Genomic DNA, 22008 nt, shown 5'->3' on the forward strand with positions numbered 1-22008 from the left:
TCGAGGACGATTTGTTTCTATAAATTTCTTCGCAAATCAAATGTCTTTTGTCACACATCTTTTACGAGACTAGCAATTTCACCATCTTGAATTCCTGTAGCATACATTGCTGCTTTAAAAAATGACTATTTTTCTTGAAATTGTTTGAAAATTTGATCATCAGGAGAAAACGTTGGTCCAAAACATAACTGGAATGCTGTTTCTATGATTAACTCAATTATATGGTATCTATGTACATGCGAGAGGTAGAAGGGGTTTTTTTTTTTTTTTTTTTTTTAAAGAAGAAGAACACAAGCTCCAGCAGTCCTACCCGTATTCGAACTTGTTGTGTCAAAGCACATGCCTTGCATTTGATCACGTATTTTCTAGTCTTGAATGGTCTCGAATATAGCATTAGGATCCGGACAAAAGCTTTGATACATCTAGTAATTTCGAAATTCCTCTCCCTAAAACAAAGAAGGGCAGTCGGTCGACCTTCCCCTGTCCTATGTGATTGGGAATTATTTTCCTTTCCCAATTAATAATGAGTGGGCATTTACTTTGGAAGTCCTTATTATAGATTTAGCTTTGGCCTTTCAGAACTAGTGTCATTTTCGTCGTATTGTTTCTCTGTTCAGAGAAAGTTCATTAATATTTTGTACCTTCACTTTGGATGTTTAAGTTAATATGAACACAGTTTTTTCATCGGATACTTTTTTGGGATCAAGAGTAACCAAAAGTACAGAAGTCATTTTTGTTTTTTCTTCTTCTCTGTTCTTTTTTATCTTCCTCAATATAATTATCCTCTTTATAGCTGACAGATTGAGAGTTATTCAAAGGGCTACTTGATAAGTTATTTTGTCACAATTTATTTAGTATGGCCAAAATTCATCATTTCTGTCGGATGCTCTTTGTTCCTTAACAGAAAGATTTCTATCAATAACAGCAATAGTTCCCTTCCTTCCTGTTTCTATACTGATAGATAAATATCGACAATTACAATGAATTAATTTATTTAAAACAATGCTATGGATAAGTAATCGTCACTTATTAGTTTGCTCAGGAGCACATACACAAAAGAATACAGTATTTATCTTATCTAGAGGTACATATTTTATCATTTAAATAGTAAAATTTAAGTGAGAGGTTTTTGAGGACATATATTTTACAAAATAATCGGATAGTAGTGCTAGGCACAACTTTTATTAAATATGCAAACCCTCAGCTCTAATCATTAACTCAATACGAGACCTAAGTCCCTTGCAGACCTTGACGATATAGTCAAACTCGAGCTTGGTACACTCCTTCTTGATTGATGGTAGCCTATATAGACTGGCCACTCATGTGAGGAGATGTGCAGACCCTTTCCTCCGGACGAGCCTAGATAAAGGATTCCTAAAGGGGTTACATCTGTAGAGGAAGGAGCCACATGCTGAGGTCCTAAAGGTCTCGAAAATTTTCTTTTTGGTAGGCCTTAGTCTTAGCAGCGCAATGAGACATAGCTCCGTCTTTAGTGAAAAACAATGTTGTCCTCGAACTTTCTTCTGGCTTAGCGTATCACTTTCTTATCTAAAAGGTCGATATAAGCATCTGCATTGAGCTGCTCCTTCCTCTCTACAAAATGGGAGGACATACTCCAAATCGAACAAAACTATGGTTTCAGCTGGAAATCTTGTTCTGAAGTCATGTTTCACTGAATAAGAAAAGATTGTCTGGATGTTCTGTTGTGATGTAGCGGTTGTTTTGCTTATTCACATTGTCATCAAGATTAAAACATTTTTCATCAGAATTGAGCAAAACTTTGCCTAAATTTTTGTTACCCTTGAGAAAATTTTGAATCTTCTTTGCTCTTTTCAATTGTCTTAGCTTGTTCTGTTCAGAGATAAGATCTCGTTGTCCTCCTCTATGATTTTGTACCAATATCATTCCGAATGTAAATTATAAAATGTGTAGAACTACATAGATAAGATTAACCCTGTATATATGTTTGCAGTAATGTACTTCCATATGTATTCCCTCACCGACAGACATTATTATTATTATTGAGATAACTACAGCTAAAAAATGGTTTTATGTGCCATAAATGGTCAATTGTCTTAGTATGATTGCGAAAGAAATTGTTCAAATGGCTTTTAACGTTATATACTGTTTTTAATTCCGTCCAATCCACCAAATATATTAAAAGTATTAACATTAAATGAAAAATGTTTCTTATTTTATCTTCTGATATATGTGCCCTATTAACATAAAAGCAGGTATGAATTATTTCCGGGAAAATTGATCAGTTAGCTAAAATAATCAATATAGTTATGTTCTTTCAAATAAATTATAAAAATTTTAATTGATTCGTTGGGTGAAAGGGGCAGTGTTTAACAGCGCTAATATGTGTGACCATAATTCAATATATAATGTTCAACTAAGAAAAATGTTGAATCTTATATCTTTAAAAAACTCACAACTTGTTAGGAGCATTATGGAAAGACTTAAATCTTACTGATAATAGAGCCATATCAACAATCAATATTTTTCTTATGCCTATAAGACTGCCTTGAGACCTGAAAAATAACTCATGATTTTTTTTTAAAGTAAAAAAAGCTACAAAAAGAAAAAAAATTCTCAATTTTTTTTTTCTTTTATTCTAGTCTGATTTTATGTTGAGACCTCAGATAGCACATGGCTGAAAAGTCATAGGCTTAAAAAAGAAAACACTTTTTTCGTTTAAAATTGGTTTTTTTAAAGTTCATTATTATAGTTTTATTCGCTTTATGAAGCGATAACACTTTTCAAGCTAATGTTTGGCTTGAACGGTATTTTTTTTCCTCCATAAATAAGCAATGTAAAGTTAATGCACGAAATTTATTTTATCCAATGTTTAACAATAACAAAAGTAGCATCACACTTGAGACAATAACTCACGAGCTAAATAATTGATTGTCATGAAATTTTGACAGTTTTCTTTTAAAGGTTGTACTAACCGAAAATGAAGTGAATTTAAAATAATAGCAACATCTATATGGAATCCCTGCACTTTTCAGGCAATTTGTTATGTAAAACGGATAATGAAACTATGAATCTGTTCTCTTTCGAATTGTCATGTTGAATTGTTGTTGTTTTTTGTTATAAAAAACAACAAATAGATTATAAAGCATCTCAAAAATACAGCAACACAAGAAAGAGAAAATAAATCAGGCAAATAACTTTTCAAAATAATTCATGTCTAAACTGTCTATAAAAAAAGTAAACAATGCAGTCAATGCGTTCGCATTATTGTCAATTTCTAACAACAAATTATTCTAATTAACCTTTAGTTGGCACACAAACTTTACTTAAAGTAACATAAATTCCTTCCCTCAAAGGTTATGAATAATGAATAATTTGAAAATGATTAATTTCATTGGACCAAATTAGTTTTCATTAATCTAGTTAAAGTTCCTCCAAAATGTATTTAAAACTATTAGGTATTCAACTTAATTTAGAAATTTGATTATAAAGCAATTAGTTGATCAAAACATGTATAAAATTATGGCCGCAAGTCAAATATTGACAGTAATGAAAGTTGTTCAAAGTCTTGTTAGCTTTTTTATACTAGTAAATTGATGAATTTTTAATTATAAGCCTTGGCCTCCATAGTGACTACATTTGACAACTTGTTAGAAGGGTTGTTTATCAACTTCTGCATGGCCTTCGGCAACGTGTAAAGGCTATGCTTGATGATGAAGGTAGCCATATTGTGTGAAAAAGTTTTTCAAAAGCCTTGTCTACATGTTTTGTTAACATTTTTTTTTGCCTATTCCTGAAAATATAATATTATTAATGTATTTCTAAATCCATCTCTCGAGTACACATTTTGCTGTTCTAACCCTTTATTTGAGGTTATTCTACTATTTTTTTGATTTTTGCTCAAGAATGATTTTATGTTTACTCACCATTTACATACTTTTATTGAAGCTTACCTGGGAACAACTCAATGCTACTCATGATTGAATTCTAAAAAAGTACTGTTCGTCAAAAAGTGAGTAAATATATTTATCTACATTTTCTACATACATAACTTTAAGTTAGAAAAAACGAATTATAATACATGTTAAGATCTCTGCATATTATCTTTTTATTAGATTACATAAGCTACCTCTCTAGAATAATAAAAGATATTGAAAAATGCTAATGAATTTATATAACATTTTAGTGAAATATGTGAACTAACACATTGAATATATAAACATATATAGCCAACCATGGATATAAAAAAATCCCTCTTACTCAGAAATAGTGGATTTTTCTCCCAAATAATTATTCAGTTTTTATTACTTTTTATTTAATTCAGTATTAAAAGATAGAATCTCGTAAAAAATATATTCACAATCAATGAGCCAAGAATATTTAAAATTGGAAAATAAAAGGTATTTTTCAAAGACTGCTTTCTAAAATATACACAAAAAAGTGTTGGCACAGCAAGAGTCCACCTTAGAAATAAACAATTACTCTCCTTGTTCTTCTAAATACTTTGCTTATACTAAAATTTTCTATATAAAAACCATAACTATGATTATGATTATTTGAAATTTATTATATTTCCATATAAAAAGGTAGTTCGATAAAAACTCTTTTTTCTTTGTTAATATATAAATGAAGTTATGACTAATAAATGAATTTTTCATTCTACAGTTTTTATTAAAGATGTTATAAGGGTTTCACCATTATTCGAAAAAAATTTAAAAAATCATAGATTATATCATTCTTAGAAAAAATTGTTTTCTTTTTTTTTTTCATTACGAAAAAATATATATATTTAACACAAGTTTGTTAAATAACAAAAAGCTTTTTAATAGTGTACTATACTTTTTACTAATCACTTTGGTTTACGATATATCCCAAATTATATAGGCTAGAGGAAAAAGTAACTTTGTAAATTTGTCGCATTACGTCAATGTTTTAAAAAAAGTGTTACAATCATCCGATTTAAGCCAAGTAAGCCCGTTCCGTTGTATAACTTGTTGCTAACCAGAATCCAAATTTATAATGCCCTTCTCGTAGACGATTTTGTCCCAATTGGTACAAAACTCGGAATACCAATTTTTACAGTTCTCTATTGAGCCCAAATTTGAGCCCCTAAGTGTTTTTGCCATGGACAGGAATAGGTGGTAGTCATTTGGTGTCAGGTCTAGACTGTAGAGTGGAACTTCACATTCGAGCTCCTGGAGCTTCTGGTGTGCCATCATAAATGTGTAAGGACTATTGTTGTCTTGATGAAACACGATTCCTCTCATATTTACCAAAACTTACCGCTTTTGCTTCATAGCAGCTTAGAAGTAAAAGACAGAATTGAGTAGAAAATAATCACTTTCACTACTTTTATGCAACACGAACCGAAAGAGTAATAATTCACATTTGGACCGGCCAAGCGCAATACTGTAAAAAAAGTGTTTGTAGTGTACACTCACTTCTTTACAGCCATACATCGTAAAGATTCGATCTTACCAATAATGAACGATATAAACTTACTTAAAATAAAGAAGCGGAAAGTAAGAAATTTATTTTTCCCTCACCTAATATTTATCAAAATGTCAACTTTGTTCCTCTTTAAGACCTTAAACTGTTTTAAATCAGTGTAAATGTGGGAATATGTCTATAAAATTATTTAAGAATTAATTAAAATTATTTTATAAACGTTCTATTATTCATATTTTGTACAAATAATAGTAAATACAAACTTTAATGTGTATGTATGTGTGACGATCTTGGGATTGCACTAACCCATATCGAATACCTGGTATCAAAAATGATCCTGGCAAAATTACTCCTTAAACAAAATAATGATGTTATTTACTGACTAATTTAGTTACAATAGATTTATTAACCTGCTGCTAAATGTTCAAATAATAAATCCCAATATGTCTCATTACTTGTTTGAACGAGTATAAATGGATGGGCACACAAATGATTCCAACGTTCGCTGAAGTAGCATAATCTTTTTTAAGGATAATTAAAAAGTCTGTGGCTTCAAAAACTTTGTCAGAGTATAGTATTTACATGCTTTATATATATATTTTTTTTTTTTGGAAATTGAGGGTTTGAAAATTATATAATATTTTACAACAACATGGTTTTTTAAAATGATAGAATTGTCGTAGTAGTGTTAAACCAAAAGGTAATGTTTCTATGGGAAACAACCTCTGGTCTACTATTCTTTTTTGGGGGATGGCCTATATTAGTTTATTATTGATTATCAAATTAAATAATTAATTATCCAAGGTTAAAAAGAATCTTATTATATAATAGTTGAAGTAAAAAGTTCTGAGCGTCTTTTAGACTTATTTTGACAATATAATTAACATCGGATTATCCAATTTTGATGGTTCCAAACGGTTTTCTGGCTTATCTTCCCTTTCCGGGCAATATAATAAGTCATTATATGCCATTATTTTATTGCCATTTTCGACGTCCATATTACAAGAACAGAATCGTTGGAACCACTGCTTTGCTGTTGCATTCGATATTGTATTGGGTACATAAAGAGAATACTTTTTTTTGGTCACCTGCTTCGTTTTTTCATTTTTCTATTTTGAAACGCTCTAACACAAAACTGGATTCACCGAACACATAATTGTAAATTAATTTTTTTAAGTGTACACTTAACCTTGAAGCATGATTTTAGTTTTTTATGCAATGTATTAATAGATATAGATCACTAAAGACATCTTGACAACTGAGAAAAACGCTCAACACCAACAATGACGACTTGAAGGGAGATGAAAGGGAAGTGGAGACATGACTTGATTGGTATAAGATTGCTCATTAAAGAATAATCTGATCTGTAGCGTCAACAAAAATGAACATTGTTTTCTTCAACTACTATTTAGGTTATAAATTTACTGGTATAAAATATATGAGTAAAAATGAAATCAATTTGACCATTGATTCTTATTCTATCATATATGTACATTCGGGTGTACCGTTATGACAAAAGTTGGGAATTTGGTATCACCTGATATTTTTATTTTATTACTTTAAACTAGAGAAAAATGGTCATCAATTCAAAGAAATGGTCCTTTATGGATATATTTTGATTTGAAAATTTGTGAAATGTTAATAGAAAAGATATTTTGATGTTGTTTCTGTAAAATTATCGTTTTGAATCTAGTTACAGGATTTTTATCTTATTAAGTATTATAGATGAAACATATATTTTGCAACAATATTCTTAAAATCTTTCTCTAATTTCCCTCAAAGGATGAGTATTTGAGTTGCAAGCATGCTGCCAATAAATCATTATTATATTTATGTAGACGTTTCTCTTTATTCTTACTACTCAAATCTCATTGTTTGATACCAAATGTCTAATACATTTTTTAATATACTTTGTTGTTCCTTTTGGCTAAATAAGACACCTTATTTTACTAATTTAAAATTTTTGGACTTCAGAAACTGTCAATTAAACTTTTAACAATACAAATTTGTATTTATTATTCCTTAGTTTCTAGTGTTGGTTTGTTTTTATGAAAGCATATTTTCATTTTTATTTTCTATAAGTATGATATTAAAAATTCCTGATTTCTTTGATAAAACTAATCAGTTGACTTTGAGAAATGACTACTGATATAAAAGGCTCGGTGGCGTTGTTCAAATCCTTGATATTAATAGTTGAATTATCATTCCGATTGAGGTTGGGTGAACAGTATGACCGTACAAACATATCTTGCAAACCACTTCAATCTCTTATGTCTATCTTCTTACTTAGAACTCGATAGTACAACATGCTCAAAGTGAAACTAATAGAAAAACTTTTGGTCCATAGACTTGTTTGAATAGTGTTTGAACTTCATAACCAATAAATTACCGCTATGTGACATATTAATGGTGCTCGATGCTCCCAAAAATTGAGTAAACTCGTTTTTAGGTGTCCTAGATTATATAAATAATATTTAAATATTTTAATATGTGTTTATTATAAATAGGGAAACTTGGGAAAATTATTGTGGTAACGTTTCCGACGTCGAATTTAAATATAAATTCAGAAAAACAAGAACAAGTTTCCCACTGCGTGAAATGTCTGAAAGTCTCGTTGAAGATATGTGTAATGATCAATGCTAATTGTATTGTAATCATTATTATCTTAGCAATTGCAGATGAATTACTTCTTAAACTTCACTGCATCTTTTATCTCAGTAATCATTCTTCAGTTAACTGATTAGTTTTCTCTCTTCACTACTTTGACTTATCAAAATACCACATAAAGTTGTGAATATGCAGTAAAAGAAGTACCAAGCGCTTCATCCCAAATTTTGTGGACATAAGAAACGAAACAAAAAAAATAATTAGAAGCAATAATAACCTTATTACTTCGGTTCTGCGTCAAAATAAAAAAGAGAATCTTGAAAATACTTGGAAAATATATGGTCCACCTCTTATAATTGCAGCTATGTCTTCATAATGATACTCAGAGTTATTAGATTTGAGAACAAAACACCCGTGCAGAGTGTGCTCAAACGGATAAAGCCTTATCAATCAATGTATCTTTCGCTTCTGTTTGTAGGCAATTTGAAGAGAGCCTACAAACCACATAAATGTATCACCATTGATGAACAACTATTTACATTTTTAGTGTATAAAAAAATAGACTCAATTTATACCATCTGAACCACTTTCTAGGCTTATGATGCATCCAATGCTTGACCTTTTCTTGACCTTTGTGATTTCGATACAATCTAATGTACATATAACCAGCATTATGACCTAACAAAGAATGTATATTGCTCAAATACCCACATTTAATAAGGGCAGTACTTGTGTTAGAAATTACAAAATATTTTTGATTAATTTATAAAGATATCTATTAAAGAAATACTTTCAAATGCAACCAATAAATGCATTTTTGTCTTTTTGAATGAATAATACTCTTTTTTTCTCTCTTTTTATCACATTTTTTACAAAATAACTTTTACTCGCCGTGATTATGTTTATAAAAATGAAAAGAACAGAGTTTTGAAGCTATTAAATTCACACACAAAAAAAAAATATTGTTCGGGATATGTTTTTAAGTCCACTATCTTAAATTTCAACTCATTGTGAAAATTCTAGATATATAAAATTATATATTTAAAAAAAAAGTAAAAATAAAGTTAATACATTATAATGTCTTGCATTGAATAAAAAAGAAATAAAATTTGGTGCACCCATAAATTCATAACCATACATACTTTCACTTTTTTACGACATCATTATATTAAACAATATTTATTGGTAAATATTGTGCACAGTAAAAAAAAATCAAATGCTAAAAAAAATCAATTTGATTGTTACCAATCCGAAATAAATACAAAAAACCTACTAATTGTTTTTACTTATAAAATACATTCATGCACTGGGAATATTCAAACACTTTATATTTATTTAAATAAAAATAGGGCGCAATATTACGAGGTACATCAATAGAGAACACACTTCGGATAAATGATTATCTTGAACTTAATGCATAAGTTTGCGCAAGGTCGTCTCTAGGAAAGGAAATTTACTTCATCTTTATGGACTTCAAAAAAGATTTCTAGGTCAGATAGAGTACTTCTAATACTATAACATTTGACTCATCCTTGTGCAACTCCATGTGACCAATTTTAATAACATTTAAAAAAATATATCTATTTTCAATATATATGAAATGATCCATTTGTTATTTAACTTATTAATAACTAGTGAGTGTTTCCAGCATTGTTAAAAGATATTTATGTTAAATATTCTATTTTTCTTTGTAAAGGCAATATGAAAATTTTTACATTTTTTTGCCCGTATGAATAATAATAATTATTTATAAATTAAAATGATTTGAAAGAAAATATATTAATATTTTTAAATTATGGAAGTACTATTTCTGCGATTTAAAAGTTTAATGCTACATTTGCGTCACATTGGGTTTTACTGCTGGTCTTTTGTGTAATAAAGGGTACTATTTATTATTGTTAAATATATATCAGATTGCTAAAAATTACATTTTGTGTGCACCTTAAAAAAGAATAAAATAATGTTTTAATTGATTGTCAAAAGATAGTTTTCTATTAAGGGGGGCTATACAGAAGAAAAAAATATTTGAGAAAATCAATAAAAGTGTCTGAAGTTTAAAAAAAAGTGTCAAAGCTTTATACTCGTGTCTTGAAAATATGAAATTAAGTCTAAGTAAAGTCTCGATTATAAATTTTTTCCTGAACTAAAGCTATTTAAAGCATAATAGTTCCTCCTCTTTATATCAATAATTAATTTTCACACCAGTCTCTAATTATAATATCACTTCTTTCACATTTTTAATTGACGTTTTCAAACTTTTTTGCTAAAAAAACATTTAACCTTGCTTTACAATATTTCAAGATTGATTAAGAAAAATACTATATTTATGAATCTCTACTGATTGATTTGTACTTTGAATATCAATTCATTTTTGCCCGTTCTGAAAAATAATCCAATTAATTTAATATAATGACTAACTATGTTGCTGTAGTTTTATTTGAAAAAACGAATATATTATTTATCTACATAATTAATCTATTGTACCTATACAAAGAGTTTTATTGATTTTGTGAATCCTTGATATATTTTTTACAACGTAATGTGTTTTACTATTTTTTTAGTGTACTGAATAATTGTCATCATTTTATTTTTAAAGATTTCACAAATTTTAAAATCTTTTTAAAGTAATCATCATTCTATGCTAAGATTTTGATGACATTGTTTGTTAGAATAAGTGTTGGATTTTTGGTTTGGTTTGGATATTTTTGAGTCCCTCAAGGTGCCCCGAACAAAATTATCAATCGGATTAAGATCATGCATGCTGAGCAGTAACTGTTCCTTTGTCACAAGGTCGTAGTAGTTCTTCTCCAGCCAAGAAAGCTACCTGTTGGACACCTGTCAGGCTGCTTTTTTCCTGGATGTTACACATTGTCAGTCCAGTGGTGTCATAGGTGTCAGCTCCTGGGTTTCCTTTTTCGATATATTATTCTTTTGCAACGACAAAAGACGGAGTAAACCTACTTTAAAAAAATTATTGCGTGAGGGTTTACAATTTTGCAACTTATATAATAATATTTCTTCTAAAAAAAATTGTTTAAATTTTTTTTTAATGATATGCTCAATTTTTTTACTTAAGATGCAAAGTGTAAAAGAACAACTGGTTTTTTATTTTTACTTGTTCTTTAGAAGTAATTCTTTTTTTAATATTTTCAATATTTACTTTTTTCTTATGGAACAAACATTTTTAAATGACATGGATATTTTCCTAGAACACGAATAAACAAAAAAAGTAATATACAATTTATTGAGACACATTACATTGAGTTTACTTTCCATTCTCTTGAGCTTAGCTAACCTACAAAATAGAGAAAATGAGTCGATACATATTAAGGTCTAAGGCCCACATCTATTTCAATTTTATTCAACAATAAAGTTATTGATAAAAAACTTTCATCTTATAAGTCCCACTAGGGGTAATGTATAATCAAAATTATCTGGTTTTTGATTCCTTGTATATTTTAATGTAAAAATGTATCTGTGTATCTATATTTTTTTAAATGAGTTAAAACGAAAGATTTTTGATTTGTTTTTTTATTTAAAATTATTGAAATTATTTCCAGAAATTTAAAACTTATTTTATTCAAAATTACTGATTGACTGTTATTGTGGATATTTAAATAACATAATAAATTGATTTTTTCATTGAACATCTATTTAATATTAGATCTTATTTTACTAAAAATACGTAATTTAAGATCACCTTTTCAAAAACTGACAATTATCTGTGTGAAATTTGCATTTTTCTATATGAATGATCCATTTTTAATTACATCTATGAACTTTTTAAATCAAAAATTATTATACTGCTCAAATTAAAGAGTCACTAATGATACGGATAGCAAATTTTTAACCTTTTACGATATTAATATTGTTATTTCATAAAAAATCATGATTCATCACTGAATATTAAAAAAAAAAATTTATATTGTACTCAGATTAAAAGATTAGATAAGATTAAAATGGTGTCATTTAAGCAGCATGCCACTGTAGTCTTACAAACAAATAAAATAAAACAAGTGACCGAAGATATTCTCAAGCCCCTTACCTGTTAATTTCTTGGGGTATTTTGTATTCCATAGACTCCATATAATAGCTTAAGCTTATCCTATTTTTGATAATAATAGTAACATTGCGGATTTGTTGTGGAGTTAAAAATCTTAGTCTTTGTGTGACTCAGAGTAGAATTGAAGATCAACGTCAGAGTCATTCTTGCCAATGTCTTCCTTTCTTTTCCTTCTTGCCTCCCTCCTTGTCACAGCTGTTTGTAGCTGATCATGACCGATAATATGCTCTCCTCCTAAAAAATTTCAAGTGGTCAGGGTTAACATGTTAACTTTCATTTTCTTTTCTTTACATCACCAAAATATATTATGTTAACATCACTGGTTATACTGTATAAAAAAATCCATTGTTTACATATAAATATATTATTTTTATTTTTTAAATAATAATATGATTCAATGTCACGGAATTTTAAATATTTCGACTATATATTTAGAACATCAAATCAATATTATGCAAGTTACACGTTTTAAATGTAAATATTACTTTATTAATGAAAAATCTAATTATTTACGCTTCATAAGCTTATTTAGTAAAATAAAAAAGAAGAAAAAGACATATATAAAAACTTAGGTGATAATTCCCTTCAAATAAAAATCTTTAAAAAATATTTTTTTTAAACTTACGCTGCATTTTCATAGGATTTTATCATTTACAAATAGTATAATAATAAATAATAGACTTTACCTCCAAAACTTCGACTGGAGTTCATATGCTTATTAAATTTTCTTTTGGAAGGCTAGGGTTTTAGTATTAGATAATGTTTTACGACTAACTCAAAATGATCACATCGTCCGTTCAATTTTAAATTAAAATTTTTACTAACATAAACTAAATGTATCATATAAAATCATGGAAAGTTAATTTATATAAGCTTTTGTTTTAAAATCTATGTACTTAAATATTATCTATTTAAAACTATGGTACATAGTGTCATAATGACGTAATGATCAAACGTTTAATCCATCTTGTGTCTTTTGATAAACATTTGGAAATTACTTTAAATTTTGAACAAAGATGACAAATATTAATCACACACAGAACAAAAAAAAGTTATTAAAAAATACAAAATCACTCTCAACCTTAAACCCTTTTCGTATTATAAATCTAAAGCTTTATATGTGGCGGACATATTTTTTTGTTATTAATAGGGAAAGTAAATATATATATATATATTGTGGCAGTCATGTACAATGTACATATGTTAACGTACCTATACTTATTTTTTCAAATAGGCAACAACCATATTGCCTATTTTTTGGTAAAGTTTTTTGTTGTTAATTATTACAACAAAAATGTTGTAAGAGTGCAAAATCGTCTGAAATTCTGTTGTGTTGAAGAAAATAAACAATAAAATTGAGTAAAATCCCGGTTAATCGATGGATGCAATCGATGACAACATCAACGTAGCGCCCCGCTAATCAATCAATCATGTCATAAATGATTATCTACGTTACAACAGGTATGTACGTCGCTAGGTACAACTTCTAACCCCCTTCAAAAAGGGAGAAAAGGGTCACCCCACCCAAGGCGTTGAACACGTTAAAACAGAAGAGTCTCTAGAAAGGTTCTTTCGTGTTCTTCTTAGATGAAAAAAATTTCTGTCTAACTCAGAAGTATACATTGAGAAACAATAGAAATAAACAATCAAATAAGAATTAATAATTAAAAACAACGCATAAAAGGGGTATTATTAATTTTTTTGGGAAAGGTTTTCTTATGTTGGAAGCTATAGATGGAAGATATTTAATCTCTTCTGTTGTTGTGAGCATTATATTAGATCGTAAAAGAAACTATAAGGTAACATATTAACCAGATGAGGCCAAAATTAAAGTGCTCACGTCTTTCATTTTAATAGTTTCAAATGACATTAACCTACTCTTAATATAATGAATGAGTTTTTGACACTAAACTTTTAAAATCTTATTTATTAGGTAAAAAAATTTACACCACTTTTTGTGCTTTACAAATTTGTAACCTTTGGAAATAGATTATTATTTGAATTTTTAAAACTATATAAAAATACTTAACATTTAACAAAAAAACATATTACTTAATTATACGTTTCCTTTGACTTCTGAATGTAAAGTCATATGTTCTTTGATAAACGAAAAAAATAAGTTTGCAGTGGACCATATAAGTAGGTATTGTGGAAAAAAAATAAAAAATGACATACATTCTTTTATACAACAATAACTTTCTTTTGTTCAAATTCATGAATTTTTTAAGGAAATTGTCTTTTGTTCTTCATCTCTCAGTCCTTTTAGTTCTTTTGTTGTTCTTTTTGTTTATCTGGTAGAATGCACATTGAAAATAATAATAACCATAGAAAAGTGATATAATTCAAATGTTTTTATTTTTTTTAAAGATAACCTTTCTCTTGAGTAGGAAATATAATCAATTATTACATATCAAAAGATTTATATGTTACATACAGGAACTATCATTAATCAACATATTAATAATTATTTTTTATGAAAACTCGTCGCTCATTAATATAAATCAATATATGTATGACATTACCTATGTATGAAAAACCTAATATGTTTAGAATAGTCCATTTTGGGAATATTTATATCAAAGTTGTAAATATAATGTTAGTTATTTTTGAAAAATATCAACAATTTCGTCAACATATATTTTTTTTTTGAAATATTGAATAAAACTTTTTTCGACAGGTACAAATAGTTTTTTTGAAGATGATTATTTTTGTAATAATGTGGTCAATTTTTCATTGTTTATGCTGTAAATAGTGCTGTGTCGGTACTTATTTATTCGGGATGCTTGGGACTTTTACTTAACTGTCTTTGATTTGGAATGAAAATATTGAAGGCTGGTTAACCCAAATAATATAAAGAAATACTAGGTCAATTTTTGTTGAAGCATCTGGCAAAGTAGAACTAAGCCCCATTTCCTTATGGGCTCTTCCCAATTACCGTTTCTAACTGTTATTGAGTCTTTAGGTCAATTTTTAATGGAGTATTGGAGAAGGAAGAAAAATGGAACTGTAAAATCATGCTCCACAGAATCCACGAAGAACGATGAAGACAATTGGAAAGGGTCCATAGTGCAAAGTGTCATAATTCTACTTGCCCTACCAAAAATAAACCTATATCTGGCTAACTGTTATTATTTACTCATTTTAACACACAAAGTATTGAAGTCCAGGGTAGGATACTGGGAGTATTAAGAGACAAGTTTTGAACATGTTTTAGTCAATCTATTCGCCCTCAGAATGATGAGCTCCAGGGGGTAGTGGAAACTGCTGCAAACACTCTGTATGTACTAGGCGCTCATGGAATCCTAAGCCTTGTTGACAGAGGTCGTCAGCACACGGTTGCTGTTCTGGCGTTTCCTGCAGGACTTGGACAACTCTAGCACCTAGATGGAATAGTGTAGGGGGTGGATGTCTGGGCTCTGCGGCGGCCAGAAGTAATTTTCCCATATGTGTATGTTGGTCTGGGCCCACTATTGGATTTCCTTAGCTGGGTGGGCTGTGCTATATCTTGTTGAAACACCCAAGGAGAATTTCCATCCACGGATTTCATTTGGGATATCTTTAGGACCCATAATTTTGACGTACTCATTAGCTTTCAGTATCCTAAAGGGAACCACACGAGATTCATGACCTTCCTGTTGGAATTCAAACGTGCCTAACATCATTACTGAAGCAAGGTGTTTGGTGGAGGAGACATATCGGTGCTCCTCAGCTACATCCCAAATGTCACTACTCGATCAATCTGGCCGTTGAAGACAGGGTCAACAATAAAGTTATTCTCAATGAGGCCATAAGTTCCCTGTTTCCTCCTGCCACTTTTGAGCCCTGGACACCGATGATAGGGACTTGTTTTTTCTTATTTGCAATGACAGCAATATAAGAATTTGTCTTTTTTCTTGAAGGACGGCTTCAAGCGGTTGACGGACACGGAGGGTTCCCTGCTTACTCTTGGAGAATGTCTGAGGTCTTCCCTGACCTACAAATGCATGGATACATTTTAAGTCGTCTTTTACGCGGCCCCATTTTGTTTATAAATGGCCTTCCGGGACAATACCAAACGGAGGATCACTGCGATCTCAATCCTCTTCTCGTACTGTGTCCTCATGGTGACGACTAGGACAATGTTTTTCTTGGCAATTGACAGTGATTTGTGTGTTCTACAACATTGTTGTTCAGAACAATGTTGTATAAATGACTCTTAACACCTCAAAATTTGAATAATAGAGGTGAGTAAATAATAGCGGCTTGTCCGGCATATTCAGAAGATTGCAGGAATTTTGAAACAAGATATTCATTTTTTCATTCTAATACAATATAACACCAAAATATGATATTTTTACTTAGTTATATAATTATCGACACATCACTAACTGTTAATGATATTATTTGGATAATTGATCATTTAACTACCCGTTGATATAATTTTTATGAAAATACAAAACTCAGCGAGGTGAAATTATTGATATTAAAACGCTCGGTATCAAGGGGACAGGTGCAAAAAAAAATTTAATTTTTCTCAAATCATTTGTTCGTGTTTAATTTTTATAAGTCACATAAAGTATATTTAATAATTCAACATCATGGAAAGTTTAATTATTTATTCATCAAAAAGATTATATTGTCGAATTTTTTAACCCAAAGTTAATATTATACAATTGAAGATTTATTATAATTAAAATATTCCGGGAACATACATTCTATCGCCAATAATTTATAGTATGCTCCTGAAACATTAATTCTGATTATTTGTCATTATTCACTTATATAACATTTGGGCTAAAAAGTCCAAGGTTAAACAAAGAAAACAAGTTTTCTTTGTTCAAAATTGTTGTTTTTTTTATTATCATTATTATTTTATTCTTGACATTTATCTTTGATTTTATAAAAAAGTTGTGTTACACTTAGCTCAATAACTCACAAACTAAAGAATTGATTGACAGCTTTCTTTTGAAGGTTTTTATTTTTTGAAAATGAGGTGAATTAAAAAAAATAAAAAATAGCGGCATTTATGTGTGAAGGCCGGTTTTTTTCAATCCATGAGTTAGATCATGCCTTGTTTATGATTTATTCAGATATTTTTCTATTTTTAGTCGATATTTAGTTCATTTATAGAACTGTTTTGTCAAAAAAATTACTTTGTTTGTCTTTTTGACCATTTGTATTTTTCTATTTCTTTTTTAAATGTGTGGAATTAAGCGTACTACGTTAGCTAAAATAAATTATAATATTGAAGCTATTATTTGATGTAATACATTCTACTACATTAAAAACTAATGGGTACTAATTTGATTTCCAAAATTTGCATAAATTAATGAATATTTTGTAAGAATTTTAGATGAAACTAAAAACTTAATATTGATTCTATAAGAATGATAAGTTATACTCAAGAATATTTTTAAGTGAAAAGATAGTGCTTAGGACTGGGCCTATGATACTATTGAATATTGACCATCAAACTCAAGTAAAATTTTTTGACGATGCAGAGGATACTAAAACTTTCAAGAAAGAGCTTGAAGAAACTAGCTATTGGTAATAAAAATATTATACTTTTAATGATTTTATTGTCTTGTTTGTTATTTTTTATTTTTCTTTGTTGACTGGGAATTAGTATGATAACTGATGTGTGTCTTTTTGTTTTATTTTGTTGATTGTTATTCAGGATATTTTAATATCTTTAGTTTAGACTTATGATTCTTTGTATTTGTAATCCTTAATTGGTGATGGAATTTTAAAATATAATGTTTAATTATATGAATTTCCTCAAATGATACTTTTTCTCCAATCTTACAATCTTATCTTATAATAGGGAGGATAAAGTTTAAATAGGACTACGTCCATACTTCCATTGTAATATCATATTTGTTTTTTAAATCACCATTAAAAAAAAGGATGAATTAGCAAGACCCATAACAATATTTTTTACTTTGAATGTCGAATCAGCGTGACCTCACTAATTCCTGTGTCTTTGTGGACAAGTCTGAAGTTAGAAACTACAAATACTATTCTAGGCTTATAGGGAACTTAATCTCAGTTGATCCAGGGGATTCAAACTGCACAAGGATTTTAGAAATGGCCAGGAGAGCATTGAAGATGATCGAGGAAAATCTGTTAAGCCAACCAAAAGGAACAAAGAAAGTATTGGCCTTGTGGCCAACTATTTCAGGTCTGACTGTCGTGTAAAAATCAAAGAGATTGCCTTTGACATTTTCTATTGTTTTGTTTTTAATTTCATTCATGATTATTTTCACCTCAGAAAAAGGTCAGCACGTTGGGTATCTTGACTTATATAAAGGAGCACAAATCCAATCATCTGAAGATGAAAAAGAACTTCATGAACTAATATTTTGATACTGGAAAATCCTATTTGGCGAGTTTGTTCACCATGGACGAGTATTTCACCCCTGAAAACAAGGAATCCTCAAAAAATGGCTTCCAGTTGTATAAAAATATTTTTAGCTTTATAATTGATAGTTACGAATACAAACTTGATGGAATAGATAATTAAAGATTCAGCATTTAAACAATATAATTATTATAATTGGTGAACTGTTTATAACGAAAATGAATAGGTTTTGTTTTCAGGTGTTTTTTTACACAGTTCACAAACCGGATTTTAAAAAGGATATAAAATAAAAGAGGATAAAATTTGTTATTTTTAACCTCCTGTTCGTGAACTAAGTAACAAATCAACCCAGAAATTATTACGAATTTAATTACATCATAAACAGTTAAACAATTATAACAGTTATGTCATTAAAATTGTCTAATATTTTTTAAGTATTCCTTTCAGTTTGCAATTGTGAATATTAATTAGAAAGCTAAAAATACTTGTATGAATATGCCATAAGATAAAATATGTATCCCTTTATAAAATTATTTCATGAACTAAGTTTATATTTCTTATTATTATAGTAAAAGATTATATTTTTGATTAAAATATTTATTAAATACTCATTAATTTTGACTAATTTTGGAAAACAAATTATCTATCAGCTTTTGATAAGTTTACAATTAGTAGATAAAATAATGGCTACAATATTATAATTTTGTAATGATCGTTGTACGCCTCGTTCCTTACATTGAAAAAATAAAAATTAAAGAAATCAAAAGGAACAATTTTTTAGCAAAATTGTTAATCAAATTCACTCAACCTAAGTTAAAAATTGCTAAAAATACGGTAAAATCCTAGAAAAGTCATTATAAAGTGTTGCGTATGATCTGATTTAATCTTTCAGGAGCGTACTATAAAGTATTGGAGATATAATATAGTTTCAGTAGGAATACAAAACATTTTTATGAATCTAGGGTTGTAGAATATCCCAGCTCACTAACAGAGGGTTAACAACTGCAACCATACCTGACTATAGGGACAACATATAAAGAGTCTCATTGATATGATATTTGTTCAAAAACAATTAACAAATCTTAACAATATTCAGACAACAGCAGACATATGTAGATATGTTGTGATAAAATTTGATAACAAACATTCACTGACATAATGTATGCATGATTAAACATCATAAGGCTTACAGGTATATCTAAATACATATATATGCCTTTTTTCAAATGTAATTGCAGAGGGTCTCTAGTTTATACATAAATCCAAAGTAGCCAAAATAATTCTCCAAAAAAAAGTTTTTATTTTTCTGAAAAGGGATAATCAAAAAAGATAAAAAAGGACAAGAATCCCGAATCAATGTTATATTTAAGACTAAAAGTTTTTGTTGTAATTTTATCATACTTTTTTTTTAGTTCTTTTACGAAGAAGAAAAACTTTAAAAAGAGTCAACCCATAGTTCATATGTTCTTTCATGTACGTGTTCACTGTGTTCCAATGATCCCTTCTAAAAATTATATTATTGGTCCTTTATTGAGTTAAAGGCAACATTTATTTGATAAAAATACTATCTTCAATTTCCTTTTCACATAAAACTTACACATTTATTTCTTATTATCAAATGGTCAATAATATTACATGGACGTATAATTTGATATTTTCGGAGGGTAGTCGTTTACCATTCAAAATGAAAAAAGGAAGAATCTGACAATGATTTATATATAATTCCTAATTGATCTGCAAAAAATATAGTGGTAATGTATTATTAAGCACAGTAATGGTTAAAAGTTTACAATGAATGATTTAGATAAACTAATTGATTCTTTAAAAACATATAACTTTTTTTACCTTGTATAAATATAACTCAACTTCCATGACCGGTAATTATATTCCTCCGTAAATTAATTTCCCACAAAATTTTTACCCAGATAAATAATTTCGATTGTAGCTAACTCGAAAAAATTGATTTTTTGTTAAAATAATGACTTTGCATAATTTCATTCCCCTACAATTTCATCTTTATGCTGAACATTTAGTTCAATGTTTGAAAGGAGACAAATGCTATTTTTTTTGTCTATAAGGATTAAAATAAAGCATTTGTCATTATTTTATATTTATTAATTATGATGGACATTATTCTGACCTGTAAAAAATATTTACAAAGTTTTATTATTTTATTGTTTCTTTAATTGGTCAGATTGTAGTTGCATTAATTCAGTATATGTAAATACTATAGTATTATATTTATTCCATCTGACCTAGAAATTTATTAGGTTTCTTTTCTCTAAAGTTATCCTATGGAGCAGTAAAAGAAAACAAAATAAGAAAATTGCGTTCTTTCCTTTGTAAAAATGTCAATAAAAAGGGTGCATAATATATGAAGATCATCAAATTTTATTAACTTTTTATCTTTTTTCCCTTTCATGGGAAAATTTTACAAATACAAATTGAAAACATTTTTGAAGATAAAAATTTTTCTATAAAAATTATTTTATGCAAAATCACATATAAGATTTTTTATGAATTCATATTCACTAAGTAAATAATTTTTTATTTATTCCTAAATATGATCCATATGTGCAACCTAAGCATGACCTCGTTGAATACTGGCATTTTGTTTTGGTTATATGCATACCATATGATATCTTTTCTGAACTAGACGTAATCAAAATTTGTGTAAACTTATAAATTAAACCGCTCTAATAAATAACTTGATTCTAAAGTGAGTGCCACATTTACTCACACTGGAACAGTAAGAACATGGGATCGACAATTCGAATCACTATTTGTAGATGCTAAAGCTAAATAAAAAGAATTCATGAGTTTTTATTCAAGAAGAGAGGAAACAGAGGTCCACCACTCCACGCCTGGATCAAGAATATCATCAGTTGAGCGAACAGTAAATGTTGAAAGGGGTTTACAAAACTGGAGCCGTTGTAACGAATATGACCTTTAAACTAACAATCAGAATGAAAAAAAACATTGACAGATATTATTTTTAAAGTAGTACTAATCGGAAAATACCTGAGTAATTTGGCTGTATATGTGTCTGACGGGTGACATATGGAGTAAATGACCATCCAATGTACCCTGTTACATAGCTATATGTATAACCCTATTTCGTAAAAATAATCCATATAGTATTTTTACTTGTATTGTCGTGATTTTCATGAAGCAATCATTAACATTAATTTGGATACTTTTTAACTAAAAATATTTTTTATTAGTATGTTTGTTAATTTGAACTATTTAACAGCAGTAAGTATTTAAGAAAATTTAACATTTAATCAAAAACGATCATTATGAATGAAGATTAATTTATTTTTAATTAACTATTAAGTAATATGTTTTGACAGATATTAATTGCTAATATTCTCTTTCTATTAAATCTAATAGAAATTTAATATGGTATGTAGATTGAATTATAAATTATTTTTGCTCAAATATATACAAAAAATAATAAATATATTAAGATAAATAATGGTATACACCATAAGGTCCCATTTTAACGCAAATTTGTTGAATAAAGATACAATAAACAATTTGAAAAGAAAGTTAGAAACCAATTTCGGAA

The 22008-nt window shown here is 28.6% G+C and overlaps 1 protein-coding gene across 3 annotated transcripts in view; it reads left to right on the forward strand.

Annotated features, from left to right (window-relative positions):
* Positions 1-22008, forward strand: part of LOC121132376 (lachesin) — a 425839-nt gene that overhangs the window by 32128 nt on the left and 371703 nt on the right. Inside the window, exon 2 of one of the 3 annotated variants that reach the window (XM_071886665.1) lies at positions 3928-3991. The exons of the other annotated variants lie outside the window; for them this stretch is intronic. The gene's annotated coding sequence lies outside the window, so the exon portion shown is untranslated. The remainder of the gene's footprint in view (positions 1-3927; positions 3992-22008) is intronic. 3 annotated transcript variants of the gene reach the window in all.

The sequence above is a fragment of the Lepeophtheirus salmonis genome, chromosome 2, assembly GCF_016086655.4.
Source record: "Lepeophtheirus salmonis chromosome 2, UVic_Lsal_1.4, whole genome shotgun sequence".
Classification (NCBI taxonomy): Eukaryota; Metazoa; Arthropoda; class Copepoda; order Siphonostomatoida; family Caligidae; genus Lepeophtheirus; species Lepeophtheirus salmonis.